This window comes from Manacus candei, unplaced genomic scaffold, assembly GCF_025592945.1.
Source record: "Manacus candei isolate 608988 ecotype Guabito, Panama unplaced genomic scaffold, ASM2559294v1 h1tg000014l, whole genome shotgun sequence".
NCBI lineage: Eukaryota > Metazoa > Chordata > Aves > Passeriformes > Pipridae > Manacus > Manacus candei.
In genome coordinates, this window is record NW_026138062.1 from 45,597,836 (window position 1) to 45,615,590 (window position 17,755).

Here is a 17,755-nt window from a genome sequence, read left to right on the forward strand (position 1 = left end):
AAGGCATGGGTTGAAGGTGTGTGCCTAGGCCCACATCAGCCTTCTGGTTTCCGTACAAAGTATCCAATATGTAGCATCTCAGCAAACTCAAATTAAGCCAAAAAAACAAACAGTGGGAACTTCTGCCATATCTTGTCTGTGACTTCCGACAATCGGTCCTTCTGGCTGCTCTTCCCTACTTTCTTCCATTTTTTCTTTCTCTACGGTAGAGTGTAAATGCCAAACATGGACTCCATACATTCCCTGTGCCCATCAGGACCTCTGAACCAGCATGACACTTGGTGGTAATTCACTCCAGCTGTAGGTCAGCAGTGAACAACCACTCTAGGGGCAAGAGGAAAACAGAGACTAATTGCTTTTGTGATCAGCCACCTTCTGGAACTGGTCTTCATGGGATGCAACCTCCTGTCCACTAGTGCCTACAGGCATACCCTACTCCTAAACACACGGCTGAATTAGCAAGCTGCTGTGAATTGTCTGTTTGCAGGTGTCTTGTGTGAAGAAGGGGGTTACAGTGGGTTTGATTTCAATGAATATGAAAGCATGTTTCTTACGTCGTGCTTATATAAGGGAGTTCCACTTTGAACTTTCCTTGTTGGGGGTAAGGTAGTGACAAGCCAGAGGTCATTTGTCTTAACACACTTGGTGTGGCAATGATACAGCAGGTCACACCCAAAAACTGTATACTTTCAGTACTCACTTCCTGAAGAGACTGTAATTGAAATTTTTAAAAAATGCTCAAAATCATAGTAAAATGAAGCAAAGGAGAATCTGGTACATGTAAGGGTATCTTTGTCATTGAAGAAGATCTATTGAGGTGCTGAGATTTGCATTTCTAGTTCTCTTTATTGTTGGATATTAGTAACTACAATTAGAATTATTTATACACATAAATTTCCATCCCTCCTTTGCTTTCTGTGCAAGCCATATATAGTGAGGGTGGGATGCATTTGAGAGAGACATCCTGGCACCCTTTTAACCTCAAAGTGAGTAATAGGCTCGTCAGGGTGCAATGCCTCTGCTCCTCTTAAACACGTAGATCAGGATATGGCAAATTGCTCTACAGAATTGTCTTTTCCTCCATTGATTAAAATTACTTTAGATGATAAGTGAAGATGTAGAGCCTTACACTCTAAATATCTACATTTGCTCAGATGAATCTCATTTCATTTGACTATGAAGTTTATCTGCTATATCATATGTTCGCATAATACAAGTACATAAAAAATGGGTGATCTCATCTGTTTGCTCAGCCACTTAAAGTTGTTTATTGACACACAGAAATTTTATTTGAAAACTGGACTCCTTGAGAATTAGAACAGCTCTCTGACTTCTGCAGTAGCCAGGTCCAGTTGCTTCTAGGAAACAAGCAAAACAATCGAGACTGACAACTACAAGAGATGAACAAAGAATATTCTAATCACAATTTGACTTGATTTCACCTTGAAATTGAGGTTTCTCCCATGTTCAGGACCTTTTTAAATAGTTCTAAAAAGTCTTACAATATATGTGAACGTTCTTTCTTGACCTATAAATGTTCATTTCATCTTGTACTCCCAGCAACAGGAAGCTTATGCAATAGCCTGTTACAACCACTCCCTGGATATTTGACATGAAAATGAACATGTCTAGCCCCTGTCTGCTATACTGACCACATGGTAGCATAAATAAGTTCATGGAAACAATGCAAATAACAATTTTCACTGTATCAGTTTTTGGCAGATGAGGCTTAATTCAGCAAGATGTTAAGCAAGTTGATTCCATTATAGAAAAGCATGCATACAAGTTTTAAATCAGTGATTTCCAGCCTCTGTCATTTGTAATGTTTTCAGAAGTGCTACCTCTGTAACAAATCCTAAGCAACACTTATGGACTCACATTTCTTTGCTGTTCTATGAAGTCTCTTTAGAAGTCACAGGTTTCCAAAGGTCTCGGGTATCACAGGCTGAAAATCATTGTCTTAAATCAGGTAATCCTGTTTACCTAGCCATATGGTTATGTGGTTAAGTAGGGTAGCTCTTCTAGTGCAAAGCATTTGGAGCACTTAGAATATGTGTGTGCAGTGTCAGATACAATAAAGCTCCACTGTATTTAGTGTGTATAGGAATTTCTGCAAATCTACATAATGTCTTCTGTATAATTGAAAAGTACAAAGCAAATCTCTAGTCTCTGGTTCATGAATTTATTCTTTTTCTTCATGTCAGCATTTGAAAAGCAGTCTAAACCACCAGTTCAACACCACTAGAGGAGAAATAGAATTGAGATTTAAATGTACTTGTCTTTTTCCTTTTTTTTTTAATCTGAGGTTCATCATGCCTATTGTCTGAATAGTTTTTCCACTCATTAATATGGCAACTGAATTTCATTTGTTGATTGCTAAAGAAGAATCTGGAGGTTTAAATTTTATTTTATTCATTTTATTTAATCCTACTTCCTAAATGTTTATTTCACATCCCTGCAGTGCATAAACAAAATCACATGTCCTCAAACAATCTAGACATTTATGGCTATAAAATACTGGGAAACTCCAAAGTTTGGAGGCTCCAAAATTTCTATTCTTCCTATTCTCAGCCAGCTGAGTGTCTTTGTATGGAAGGAAGGATACAACAGAAATATATTTGAAAAGTTATTCATTTTGTTCAAGACATAAACAATACGTGGAGGATTTTGAAAGTGCTCAGTGTTGGCCTAAAACATTTTCAGTTCTACAGAATTGAATGGTAAAGCTCCTGCTGACTTCAACAATGCGTGGTTTTAAAAACACCACCGTTGGTTTTCTTTGTAATAAGACAGAGTTACAGCTAATCCACAGTACATACAGTCTCCTAAGTTCATGGCTTTTTTAGGATAATTTTTGCAATACAAAAGCCAAAAGTCAAAAGCATGGCTACATCCCAAAGAAACAGAATTTTGCTTTCTATATTTAGAGGTGATCAGACTGTTAGTTTTAACTGCTTCATGATATGACTGTACAGCTCAGGTTTGGGCCTCCTTGTTTTCCAAAAGTCTCCACATTGTTGTAATTATATGTCTCTAGCAGGCAGTCTTATTAAATGATTTTGCTCTATTTTTATCCCTCTGCTTCTGCCAAGGTGCTTCACACAGTTTCTCATGCTGTGTAGCACTTGGTTACACAGAATCACAGAATTACAGAATACGCTGAGTTGGAAGGGACCCACAAGGATCATCAAGTCCTGCTCTTGGCCCTGCAATGGAGCATCCCCAAGAGTCACACCACGTGCCTAAGAGTATTAAGCTACTTAGCTAAACTTTCAGGATAAAGAAACAAAATTTCATAATTTTTGTCCCCAGAGACATTACACATAATGTACCAGAGTACATAATTTTCCATTTAGAGCATTGATGCCAGAATATTTATAGATAGCAGTCTAAAAGGTGAAAACCTGTTATTTCAATTATTACCGTATTTACATCTATGAATTTTTAGCTTTAGCTGCTAATGTTTGCCTATGCACATGATATCTGGGTAATGAAAATTAAATTCAGTGTATTGCCCCTGATGTAATCCACATCAGTTATACAGAGGTCCCCTAATAGCTCAGGCTTCTAGATTTATATTAATTTCAAGAGAAAAGGAATCAATTGTTTACATTGCGTCACTATGTTTGAAAAATAGAACCATTAATAGAAAAAGAGAGAAACTAAATTTCCCTCCACTCTGGATTGGTAAACTTATATCCTCTCCTGACAGAGAAGCATAGCACACTGAGTGTCAGGGGGCTAGAAATTTCTGATAAACACAGCTAACTTGCAGCTAAGTACAAAGATTAGCTTAAACACAAGGAGAATCATGGCTTTGGACTGCCTTTATCTATATGGAGTACTATGCAGGGGATAATTCTCTCTAAAAGTTAATTGTAGGTGTTTCAAATCATCTTCCTAGAGAAACCCAGCCTTTTGACTATGAGGAGACCAAGCATCCTGAGGCTAATGTTTATATCTTGAAAGCATTTTTAGCTTTGTTTTTTGTAGGAAATCATCCATTACTGTCTGGATTCATAGCCATAAGCCTGCTAGAGCCAGTTGCTATTGTCAGCCAAAGCATCTGCCACCTTCAGAGCAGCTTTAACTAGAGGTGATAGCACTCATCTGCCCTGTGCAAAATCAGCTGATATAGTTAAACCAACCAGGGCAATGAGTAGAAGTGTGCAGAAGAACTTCCTTCTCTAGAAGAGTTTCTAATTGTGTAAGGAAGTAAGCACATTTCCCACTGGGGAACTTCAACCATTTACTGTGACATTCTCTGCAAATGTAGAAGCTTTCCAAGTCCTTGGAAGCAGGAAAGAGGTCTGATAACTCACATGCATCCTTTAAATCACAAAGATGTTTGCAAGGGCCTTTGCCAAGTGGGAGGCCCAGCAGAGGACACATACGAGATGCTGCACTTGGAGGCAAGACATGTGGGCAGACACTTCTCTTGATACTGTCTAGGTTTCAGCACTTTCAAACTAGTTTTTAAAGGATTTAGGTGCTTATCAGGTTCATCAAGCATCAAGTCCTTTTTAGATCTTTGCCTTTCAGAGAAGAGTCTCAGTGTATTTTCACTAAGGAGAAAAATTTAATGACATATCAGCAGACTAGCACTAATAGCACTAATCTGAGATAAAGTTCCAGGGAACACAAAACAGAATGCAGTTTTCACATGTAGTAAATAGTTAGGAAATCTCCGTGGGGTTACCTCACCTAATAAACTATTTCAAAACTTCACAAGTGCCTTTTTCTCACTAAAGCCATATTTTGCATGAATGAAGAAGGCATGCCCTCTCCTTCCCACTTCCACAGAGAGAACAGTGTGTAGAGGTTTGTAAGAAGTAGAATAATTTAGGTCCATATTTTTAAATTATATTTATTCTATGACTACCCTATAAAAATATCCAGTTTACTTCCATCATGCTCCTGCCTGCACAGCTGGGTGCCTCAAAAATTTTTAAATGTGGCACTTTCGGAACTTTTGTCATTAGAAAAATCTGAAATACATGGACAAATTCTATTATTAATTTAAAACTGATTCTGGCCAATGTTTTTTTTCAGCTTATACTTCTAATATCGTAATTCCCTCATGTTTTGTGATATTTTCTCTCTTACAACCTTTAAATTCACTTAAGGATCTCCCTTCCATCAATTTCGCTTCAATTAAGGGTAATTTGAGGGAAAATGTGCATTACAGAAAATGAGAACCAAAAAAAGGGATATTTGTTGCTTCTAAATGTGGCAGGCTCTCATTGCTTCTGCTTGCTTGTCTCTGTGAAGATCCAACAATAACAGTGCTTCAAGAAAACAGGATGTGTCTTGAGTGATGTGACTTTGGTCTCATCAACTCAGATGTCTTTGCAATTCCAGCTACAAAAACAGTGAAGGGTTGAAAAATATTTCCTTCATCATGTTTGAAATGGGGCTACTGACTTGCAACACATGACCAGTCCTTTGCTATGTTTTTGGATGGCCTAGGGTGTGAATTCACCATTAATTCATCCCAGTGGAATAATCATGGAGACAAAATAATCTGTGTCATCTGGCTAAAAGTTTTGATCACTTTTGAAATACCCATAGTTTGAGATTGCCGTAAAATTACCCTCAGGAAGCACACTGATGTGTGTGCTTCAGGTTGCCAAAGTCCTACAGTAGGCAATAACAAGTATTTAGGGCCTGTTGTAATGTCAACTTTTTGAGCAGCTCTGAAAAAATATTAGTGTGATGTCATTGCATTAGGTTTCCTGCAGAGATTTCTTGCACAATTCTCCCATGTTCTCAGTGTATTCCTCCAATTGGTAACCTGTTTCAGTTCAAGAACTTTTTCAATTCTTTTTTAACCAGTTTTTTGAAATTTTGCAAATATTCTGAGAAGTTAACACTAGAATGTGCAATGAACTGTATATTTAGGCTCAATAACTGTCTCATAGGAAATTTAATCAGGCTATGTTTACAATGATTTATTTATCTCATTGGCTTTCCATAAAAACCTTAGGGGAGGAGTTGGATTTTCAGATATTATGGCTCAATTTCTTCCCCCTACTAACACAAAAGGCAGGAAGGAATCAGGACCAATTTCAGATGGGACAGGCCATACTAAGCACTGTTTTAAACTCCAGTTCTTGACTAGTACTCAGTTTCCAACCTTGCCTATGGTCAGCACCTAAGCAGAAGTTGCTGTTTATCTGGTCACTTCAAAGAGATTTTGGTATGTTGGCTTCCCTCTGTGTGGTTTTGGTTATCCCATGTCAGGACAGAATAAATACACTACAACTTAAAAAGAATAAATAAAAGAGCAATGATTCAATTGTAAAGTCTTTCATTAGAATAGAGTTGTGAAGGCAAATAGGGAATAGTTGTTTGTTTCCCTATGTACAGGATCACCCAAAGAAGTGGTGAGACAACACATTTAAACAAAATGTGATTATTTGTTTCTTCATAAAGTGCAATTAAAATGTCAAAGTCACTGCCATGGGATATCGTGAAAGACAAAAGAAAATAGTTTAAAAAATGAACTCACGATTTCTCCTAATAGAGTTCCATGCCTGAGTTTTTTTTAAAAACAAATGATGAGTCCTTATCAAGACTGGTAGAACTTACTGAGGCAGGATCATCCTCTACCCACTATTTTTTTGTATTCTTTTCTACTGTATCCACAGTGAGACAATCTTAATAGATCTGTTATCAGAAAAAAGGTACAAGCTAGATGAACCTTTGTTTTGACCAGGTATGACTCCTTTTTTTATGCTTATGACACATGAAGCTTTTGTTACTTCTGCTTACAAAAGCCTTTCTTAAACTCCCATGGCTGCTCAGACTCAGGTTGAGAAAAACAGCAGATTTTCTTTCAAACTGCTTTGAATACACTTGTGAGGTAGAAATACAAGTCCTTTCTCAGAAACAAGCATAACTGTTAGTGACATGTAGATCAATGCCTGCATTATTTAAAATGTGCGTTTCCTCACTGCAAGTGTCAGCCTTGAATTTGGCCTCATAAATTCTTCTCTTCTAAAATTCCTATGTATGCTTCTCTTTGAAGTTTTTCAGGCTAACAAAAATCTCTGCAAATTTGTTTTTATTTTCTCCCAGACTGCCATGAATTGATGAAAATATGAGAAGATATTTTACAATCAAAAACTGATGCTTAAGCAGGGTTGGTTTTTTTAGACACCTTGTTTTCCACTTTTTTCAGAAACACAGACTGCTATATTGCTCACCTGTTACATATGCTGAGAAATGGGCTGCAGCAGCCTGGTTCTGTCCTTCGAGCTGAAGAGGAGCATGTTGGTAATTGAAAGCTCTTCATTTAACCTCAGCCAAGACAGTGTCAGATAAGCCAAAAAACATTCAGACTCCTGCACTTACTGACAGTATGTTGTGTCCATGCAAGTCAGGGCAAAACCTCTCAATTTCTGTTACTTTTTGAGTATTTGAGCTTGTAATGTTTTTATAATTATACAGCCTGGGAGTTGGTTTCTTCTCCCAGTATTTGTGATCCTAATTAAGCCTCACATTTATTATTAACGCTGCAACCTATTTTGTATGGGGGAACAACCCCTGGAGACACTGTTCTGTTGTGCTGTGACACCCGAGGCCTTGTGTCTCTCTAATTACTGAGGTCTGCCTCTGCTCCATTAGGATACCGTCCTGTTTAATTCTCTCTTGCTTTTACAGTCTGGGAATGGTTTCTTTTCCTAGTATTTGAAGTTCAAATTAAGTCTCATGTTTATTAGTAAACGCATCATTTCATAACAGAAATACAAGGCTTCTGAGAAAGATCAGAGAGTGCTGTGCCACTTAGGAATTCCTTCAGTATGGAGGGGGTCGGGTCAGCAGCAACAGCACCAGCAGAATTAACTTTATAGGGAACAAACAAACAAACAAAACCCTCACATCTTCAAATTATATCCGAAGGCCACAACAAAAGCCTGAAGCTTAGAGAAGTGTTTTCAGTTATCTTGATAAGGTTGCAAAGAACTAGGAAGGTCTTGCTAGGAGGAACTTAGGCTATCCGTAAACCAAATAATCATGGCTTTGTGGTCTGCACACCAAAAAAGAGGACAGGGGAAGTAGGTGAATTGCAATGACTATGAAACTAAGGAGAGAAAGCTTTTTACCCTGTTCTGCTCTGTTCGGGAAAGTATCAACCCCTATCGCCACTGTGACTACCAACACAAACTTGTGCAAAGCTCTCAGGACATGTCATTACAAGGTGATACAAACCAGGACACCTGCTCTGACAGCCAGGCCTTTATACGTATCCTGCTCTCAGGCCTCTGTCCATTATAAGTATTAACCAAGACTAATGCAATAGACTTAAAAGAAGCAGTGCTGTGAAGTGGTAAACATGAACTTTTATTGGCAGCCCAACCTCTATTGCTGGTTCTGCCAGGCGCTCATTTTATATCATATATAGAACTATATGAATGATTTCTTTTCCAAAATTTTCTTGCTGCTTTTCTCTCTAATGCCTTTTCCCTGATGTTTTATCATGCTCTAATGAATTCACTCTGCTTCTGACTCTGTATCTGTCTCTGATATACAGCTGACTGTATCTACTTGCAGCTCAAACACATCAGCTTAAATGTAATAATGAGATGTGATGGCAGAAATAGCACATTTTCTGTGAGGAGTCTTCTCCCTGAAGATATCAAGGTTTTGGCTTTTTTTTTAACACATGAGAATATCATCCTCAGCCCTGTGAACTCCTACTTGCTTTGTAGATCTGGATTCACTTATCTGTAATGAAACTGGAACAAAATTGGGAAAAAATTCTTCAGCCACCTGAATAAATCCAGTAGCCCTAAAAAGTTGCAGCCATCTGCAATCTGGATTTGTAGAGAAGCACACAAACTCGTGATGGCACTGAAATTGAATCACTTCAATTTTCAATGAAGATAATGGAAAGATAATGGTCTTGAATACGGAGAACAAAGGCGGGACAGCCAGTGATTCTATGGAAATAATAAATAGCTGTGTAGAAGCAACACTTAGAAAACGCAATAGTATCACATGTTGAAGGACCAGATAACCATCACCTGGCTCAGTGTTACAAGTCTAGCAGCATGGAGTTTTAACTAGACTTCTGAAGTTCGAGGAACAATTTTATGACGGGAAAAAAGCAGGTAGGTATACCTCATATAGTATGTCAGTGAATGCTGAACTGCTGAGCTAAGGGCTGCCAGCCTCTTAAAGGAAGGCTGCAAGGCAAACAAAAAGCAGTTAAATGAAGGAAAGTGATAAATTAGGAAAATGGAGCAGTTTAGCAAACATAGTCTGTGCCAGACATGATAGCTCTCCTTGATAAGATAACTGATCTTATAAACAGAAGATCTAATCTACCTGGAGTTCAGTAAATCATTTAATATAGTCCCACATGGGACATTATTAGTTAGGCTATATAAAATGGGAATTAGTACAAGAACTAGAATATAGATAGAATAAAGGAGGCAACCAAATCAGTTGTTTCAAAAGGGAATTACCAGCACGCAGAAAGGCTACCTGTGGACTCCCACAGACATTCCTTTTGGAAGCAGTTGCACAGGTGAAATTCTCTGATGCAACAAGCCTAATCAGTACAGGGTCTGTCTGCATCATCTTTTACAGCAAAAGGACAGCTTGCCCTGTCCTCAGTCCAGGTTGATAAGTCACATCTGATCCAAAGCTATTACATAATCAAATATCTGGAGATCTGATGTACTACATGAGGGAATGAGAGCCTCTTACCCATGAGAAGAACCACAAGACATTTGCAAAGGATCTAGCTAACATTGTTGAGTTAGACAGTGGTTGTATCAAGTTCACAAATGTTTATTCAGTTATACTATAGAAGAATAACCAAGATGCAGGACATAAAGAGAAGGAAGACCTGTAGATTAGCAAAAATGAGACAAGGCATGAGGAACCTGAGGTCTAGAAAAATAACGTTTTGCCAGAAGTTGATTGTTATCAGTAGGAAATATGAAATAGAAAAACTTAGGTGTATTATCTAATTCCTGAGATTACAACACAGATTCTAATTACAAAAGTAATACAGCAAGGGAAACGGTCTCCTAATTTCAAACACAGCTATGTTACCATGGAATGCTCTAATAAGGCAACTTTTTATACTATCACAGAATCACAGAATGGGTAAGGTTGGATGGTACCACAGTAGGCCATCTGGTCCAACCTCCCTACAAAAGGAGTGTTGTCCTAGGGCACAATGCATAGGATTGCATCCAGATGGTTCTTGAATATCTCCAGTGAGGCACACTCCACAACCTCTCTGAGCAATCTGTCACAGTGCTCAGTCACCCACGTGGTAAAGAAGTTTTTCCTCATATTCAGGTGGAACTTTCTGTGCATCAGTTTCTGCTCATTGCCCCTTGTTCCTACTGCTTGGAACCACCAAAAAAGAGCCTGGCTCCATCTTCTTTACACCCTTCCTTCAGTTACTTACAGACATTAATGAGGTCCTCTCTCAGTCATGTCTTCTCAAGGCTGAACAGGCCCAACCTCCCTCAGCCTTTTCTTGTAAGAGAGATGATTCAGTCCCCTCATCATCTTTGTAGCCCTCTTCTGGATTCGCTCCAGGAGTTCCATGTCTCTCTTGTACTGAGAAGTCCAGAATTGAACACAGTGCTCCAGATGAAGCCTCACCAGGGCTGAGTAGAGGGAAAGGATCACCTCCCTTGACTTGCTAGCAATGCTCTTCCTGATGAAGCACAGGATACCTGCGGCCTTCTTGCCCACACAGACACACTGTTGGCTCACGGACAGCCTGTTGTCCACCAGGTCCTTCCCCACAGAGCTGCTTTCCAGCAGGTCAGTCCCCAGACTGTGCTGGTGCATGGCATTATTCCTCCCTAGTTGCAGGACCCTGAACTTGCCTTAATTGAATTTCAGACAGTTCTTCTCTGACCATCTCTCCAACCTGTCAAGGTCCTTCTGAAGGGCTGCAGAGACCTCTGGGGTATTGGCCACTCCTCCCAGCTTTGTGTTGTCAGTAAACTTGCTGAGGAGGCATCAGCCCCTTCATCCAAGTTATTGATTAATAGATTAAACAATACTGGTCCCAGTATTGAACCCTGGAGGACACCACTAGTGGCAGACCTCCAAATGGACCCCATGCCACTGATTACAACCTTCTGGGATCTGTCCTTTATTCAGTTCTTAAACCACCTCACTGTCCATTCATCCAGTTCACACTTACTGAGTTTGCCTGTGAGGATGTTGTGAGAGACAGTGTCAAAAGACTTGCTGAATTCAAGGTAAACAATATCCACTGCCCTCCCCTCATACGTCCAGGTAGTTGTTTCATTGTAGAAGGCAATCAGGTTGGTCAAGCATGATTTACCTTTAGTCTGTCCATGGTCACTACTCCTGATCACCTTCTTGTCATCCATGTGGAGAGAGATGGCCTCCAGAATGAGGTACTCCAACATCTTTTCAGGGATTGAGGTGAGTCCGACTGGACTGCAGTTCTCTGTGCACAACCACATTCACGGGGACAAGAAAGGTGAGCACAGAACGCTGCAGATGACACTATGAGCACTACAGATTCTTTCTTCTGGGTGATTTTTTTTTTGGTGACTTTACTATACACATTGTTATGTCTTTATTCCTCATTTGCTTACAATGCATGCTGTTACAACTGGATTCTGTATAATCGGTGGAGCTGTGCTTTGCCTCCTTCTGGCTAATACTGATAACTGATAACATGAACGTTTCTTCTTTGTTTCAAGACAAAGTCACATGAGTTAATTTAGGCTATAACAGTAAGAGAGAAGTGCTTATTGAATCAGACGCTGATCTCAGCAGGGAGGAGGTAAATGAGTTCCATGTGGTAATTTAAAAATCTGTTCCTTATTGTTTCTCAGCTGTTAGCTGTTGCCTCTCAACTGGGTCTGTGCTTGACTGTGTGCTAATTGGACCCAACAAGCATTGGTAAGAAGGGTCAAAGAGCTAAAGCCTTGGTTTGGATCTTGGCCCATGATACAAGGAAGTCATGCTTTGCTTAACACCTGGAAAATGAAATGCTTATATGAAGCAGAGGACAAGGTTAACACAAGAAAAAATTGGTTTAACCTGGTCATAAATACATTTTGGCTGGAATTCTTTCCGAAATACTTCTACTGATCATAGCAGTGGGATTCTGGAAAATCCATTTATGGAAAAGGTTGCGTGATACCCTGCCCAGTCAACACCAGAGGACAGGCTCAGCAGTTGTGGGCACACCTTCAAGTTCTCACCTTTGAGAGAATTACTAAGAAAACTCTAATAATCTGTAGCTTAGATCATAATGCATGAGCCAGAAAAAAAATTAAAAAGTGCTTGACTTTTGGTGTCCAGGTGAAGTTTGTGGAATTGGCATTTACAACAACCATTTGACCTCATTAGATATGGAAGCCATCAAGAGATGAAAAATGTGGAATCCCATAGCACCGGTTTTGGAGCTACATTTTAAGAGCTGAACAGTATGTAATGCCAACCTGAATAAAAAGGTTGCATTTGAAATATTGCTGTCCTCATGTGTTGACTTAAGGAAATGTGTGACGATGGTACACAGTCCCCACAGATCAGGAGTCATGCAGACCTAGGCATAAGAACACAAAGGATGAACTAGAAGGTGGAATTTTGAAGAAATAATGGGCTTAAGACTCAGCTGTGTAGCAGCCAGTGGCAGGATGACATTGTGTACATGTACAGATTCCAAAAAACACTTGGTGCATGTGAACTGCTCTGCAAACTCATATGATCCAATATGTTTGTTCAGCCAGCTTCTTTCTGCCTGCCAGGTGGGTTTGTCTGTAGTCTCCAATTTCTCTACAACAATCTGATTTTGTGCATGTGTTTCCTCTTAAGAATATGGCTTCAAGAAATAATTATTTTCTCATTAAAATTTCAAAAGCACAAAATGCTGATACAAAACAGCTTGCGACATTTTCACACATCAGTGTAAACGTAACCATAGGAAAGGTGAGCAGATAAGATTTACTGTGCCACTTTAATTTGTATTTAATAAATGTTGCTCATAAAAGATAATGCTTACATTACTATAATAATATAATTGATTGAATGAGATGGTGAAATACGAAGGGCCATTAATTACAATCACAGTAAAGTTTTATGTTAGTACTCTTTTTGAATTTATTGAATGAGGGAATGGCTGCACTGTATTCCCTTGGAAATCAGAGAGAGTCATTTGCTTTTGAATTGTGTTAGGACCAGAGGACAAACTACAAAGTTGATTCCTACTGTACTTCTTACTGGCCTAGGCAGGATTTTTTTAGAGAACAAGTGTAGGAGCATCTGGATGGACAACACCAGCCACCTGGATGATAAAAGAAGAAGAAAATATTAAAGCTAAAATATTGTAGTCCTGAGCTAGCCAGAGCTAAGATTAGCATGTATGTGAAAAGAATCACAATGTCACGCTGTTCTCTGTGACTGGAAGCAGTCACATGGGTGGGTGTGGTATGCAGGGAGATAAAAAAACATCTTGCTGGCTGGAGAGCTCAGACCTGGGGTAGGTAGAGAGTCTGTATATAGAACTGGAGTAATAAAGTTACAAGAGAGTTCTTCCTGGACAAAGCCTATCTCCCGTGGATTCATTTGCCGCAAACGGTGCAGGGTGAGAACCTTTTTTTCTACAAACAAGTACCACTGATTTTTTTTTTTTTATCTTGTTTACTTCATTTAAGAGAGCAATAGGTAAAGCTGTTAAAATAAATGGATGTCACCAGACATGTAAATGGTACTTTAGCTAATGAGCCCTCTGTGTCTCCCAGAACTGAGATATCTTTTATGATCTCAGTTACAAATGTGGACACAGGGGTAGAGCTGCAATACAAGCTACAGCAACTAGGAGAACAAGTGGGTACACATAGTATTTTCAGCTTGTTCTTTGAGGTCAAACTTGGGGTATACAATATATAAAATGGAAATAAAATTGATGGTGTTATACATATGTGATTATATGTGTGTCTATATATATATATATACAAATAAAAAAGCATCATCTGAAAACTACAGACTGTTTCATCAAGTCAAATGTCTCTTTAAATATATTTTAAGACCTGATTCAATCATTAGGTCATTAGTTTGGCCTTCAGGATACATAATTTCAAACAGAATTGAATCCAAGAAGTTATTTTGCATATCAGATATCCAGCCAGTATAAATAACATGTGTGAATCTTAGCAGTGATTTTAAAATTTGTGTTGATATATTCTTATTGATCTTCTCTTCTACATTCTCTCTCTGTCACAAGATCAGTGATTTCCTCCTATTGAGTCGATTGCTCCTGTAAGAGAGCTGGGGTATCATCTAATAGATACCAGGGATAGCTTCTTCTAAACCAAACCAATTAACCACACAGGATCCACCTACATGAACCCAACATAAATAAGCCAGTTTGTACAGCTTGGTGTTAAATATACTTCAGAATATGGTACAGCTGATTACCAGTGGAGATGGGGGGAAACATCTGTAATCTCATCCCATAAATCTCACCTTTTTATCCTGGAGCACTCTTAACCACACTTCTTAACACAAAAACTGCATCAGTGTAAATTTTTGGTTTTTTCTGTCTGTTGAATCTTCTAAATCCTCTTTGCTTGTAGAGGGTGAAAAGAGTTCCTCTTGAGGCAATGGCAGGTCTCTGCTTGTAAAAATGACAAACTATTAAAAATGCAATCAACTGTATGACAAGGGAACAGAACTTTTAACTCTAGATTTCCGTATATATGAATATATTAGAAAATGTGGTTATCAGCAGGCTGTTTATGACCAGAAATATTTTCTTATAACTTAGTGTTCCTTATATCTTTAGATTAGACACTTGTAAAATAGGCCATTATGTGTAATAAAATGCATTTAATGAAACTTTCATTTGGAGGACATTGAATTCAACAGACTTAACTTTGACACTGACAGATCTCTCACAAGAGATGATTTGCATGGAAACCACTGGGGTCTCATTTTAGTTCCTGTAACACACCAGAACAGTGATTTTATCATTTCAAAGTCATTTATATGAGCCTGGAGCTACATGGCACAATGGCAATGCTTAGGATTGGAGCAGTACATCATCTGCATAAGTGGCATAACTTTCAGTGCTGTGATAATCATTCCCAGAGACTATATCGTACATATAAACGTGTCTCAATCAGGAAAGAAAAAAGTCTAATTGATCCATTATTTCCCAGAAAGACTTATCATCATGCAGCACATGTTTATCAAGGTTAAAAAAGGACTGAAAAGTATGGTATACTGATTAGGTATGGTATACTGATTATACCTTTTAGTAAGCCAGATGCTTCTACTACAATTTTCACAGTTATGTATAACAGACAAGTAAGAAAGAAATACAATTTGTTAATAAATTCATGCCAGGGGATTTTCTTAACTGAAAGAAAGAAACAATTTGTAGGATCTAATTAATATTCTAAAATGAAAACATTATGTGTCTTGGACAGACTTTGTATTCAAATTTTTATTTGGAAACTGCTTAATGATGGTCAAACAGACCCACCTAACTAGAGTCACAAGCACACAAACAAAAAAGGCAAAAAGGAAAATCAATGCAAATGTATAGCCTCCAAAGCAGAAGGATCAATACCCTCTGATGTTAATACTACAGGGTTAGATTTATTAACCACCTAGACATCTGAGAAAGAATTTATATAAATACTTAACCCCTCTATTATAAGGATTTATATTTGAAGTTCATCTTTGCAAAAGTCTATTACAGTAGGCAGCCTCTTTACTTGAAAACACTCCCTAAAGCAGTGACATTTCTTGCATAAATCACTCGTAACAGCTGCAGAAACTGAAATGGGATTTTAAGCTCATGATGACAGTTCTTCAAAAACATCCAAATTCCTTTGTTTAGGATAATTTAGGTGATATTTTTAAAGTTATTTGAGGACCTAAATGTCACTTATTTCATGGGAACCAAGAGCTTCCTTTTGTAGTCCAAAGTCTGTTCTTTCTGCACTGGGACAGGTTGTAATTCATTTCTCCTGATGGACCCACTCTTCCAGCATTATCCCAGCAAAGTGTGTGACTTCACATGTCCTTATCGCAGGCCCTTCTGCATTCAGCATGTATTCACAATGCCATCACATTAAGAAACTCATGTAAGTAGTTTTTTTTAGGTAGTATTCTCAGTATCTGGACAAATATAAAAATACCAATCTCAAAAAAAAACCAAAACTTGAACAATTGCAGAATTGCCTCTGGCCTAAAGAAGAACTGTGGGCACCAGAGGAAAATCCAGTTCTTGAAATGGTTTCCTTCAAGCTAAATCCTTCACTGACAGGACAACTTCATGTCACAGGGTTTAAGCACAGCACTTTGAATGATGCTGACTGAGATAAATAAATAAGAAAACAGAGATAAATAAATATGAACCAGCCCACATTTCCAGCCTATGTTGAAAAAGCATAGTCACACAAGCCAAGCACTAGAAATGTGACCTGGGCTGTTTTGAGAAGAGACAGCAGAGGAAGGAATAGGGATTGCTCCAACTACTTTGATTTCCCATTACTACCTCCACTGTTAAGTTCTCTCTATTCCACTTGTATACCTTCAAAGCTACATGGATTTTAATGTATTAATCCTTCCCGGTATCTGAGTCTCCCAAGTACTCCTGCAGATCTCAGTGCTCTTAAATAGTTGTTATAATCAGTACAATTGTATTTTTAGCAGTTCTAGTTTCCCCACATTAGGGTAGTTAAAATCACTGAAAGGATTCTTCGAAATTATTATTGTGCCTTGATGCATGAGCGTACATGTGAGCAGGTTTGCCCCTTACAACAGCCTCTGCTTGAAAGAGATGGATAAGCCAAGGTAAAACAGAGGAGGGAATGATATGTTAGCAGTACTATCAAGGGAATGTTCCCCCTCTACCCATGTGTGTAATCTGCTTGCTCTAGCTATCAGTCATTTTTTCCTAATCACGACTCCACAGTATTTACTTGAAATGAAATCATGCTTTTTGAACCTGTTATTGTCAGTCACTGCCTCTGCAAACTGACTTCAGGGCTTTTTGATATTTCAAACTTATGTTGATTTTTACTAGAAGCTGACCTCTCATTTGATGCAGCACAAACCTATCACCACAGCTTTTCTTAACTATTTCTTAAGGAATATCCCCTGTTTACTAATAGCCCACAGCAGTTTGGCAACAGTGCAAGACATGTATGACATATGAAGGAATCAAATAGAAGTATTTCTAATCATGTCTTTAACTAGGGGATAGAAAGAACTGGCACCGCAGGAGCCACTGACTCTGTGGGGAAAGAACAGCTGATTCTCAGACCCACACGAGATTGCAAAGCATAGCTTGAGACTTTGCATGTTTAAGCATTAACATTACTTATGTCATTATTGTGTTATTCAGCAGCTATAACAACCTTTGGGGATACCTTGGGGTGCTTGCTGAGACAAAGCGGTTTGTGAAGCCAAATGGCATTGTGCCTGAATAAGACCCAAATTTGGACAGATAGCTATAATCCCGTAATTCGTTAGTTTTTGCTTTAAGTGCCCATGCTATGAGGTTCGGTACTTATATTAAAGACATTTCATTTTGTCAAGGTGAAGGGTGTTCAGGCTGCTGAATATTTTGCTTAAGAAGGGATTTACTTTCTCTGTCCTTTCTTGGTTTCCTGCTGTTTCCCCCCTGCTGATGGATGATCTTTCCCTAGCGAAGGTATTTTTCCCCAAGTGTGAAATTGATTCCAGCTGACAACAGAGTGTGTCAATCACTTCCCACTTT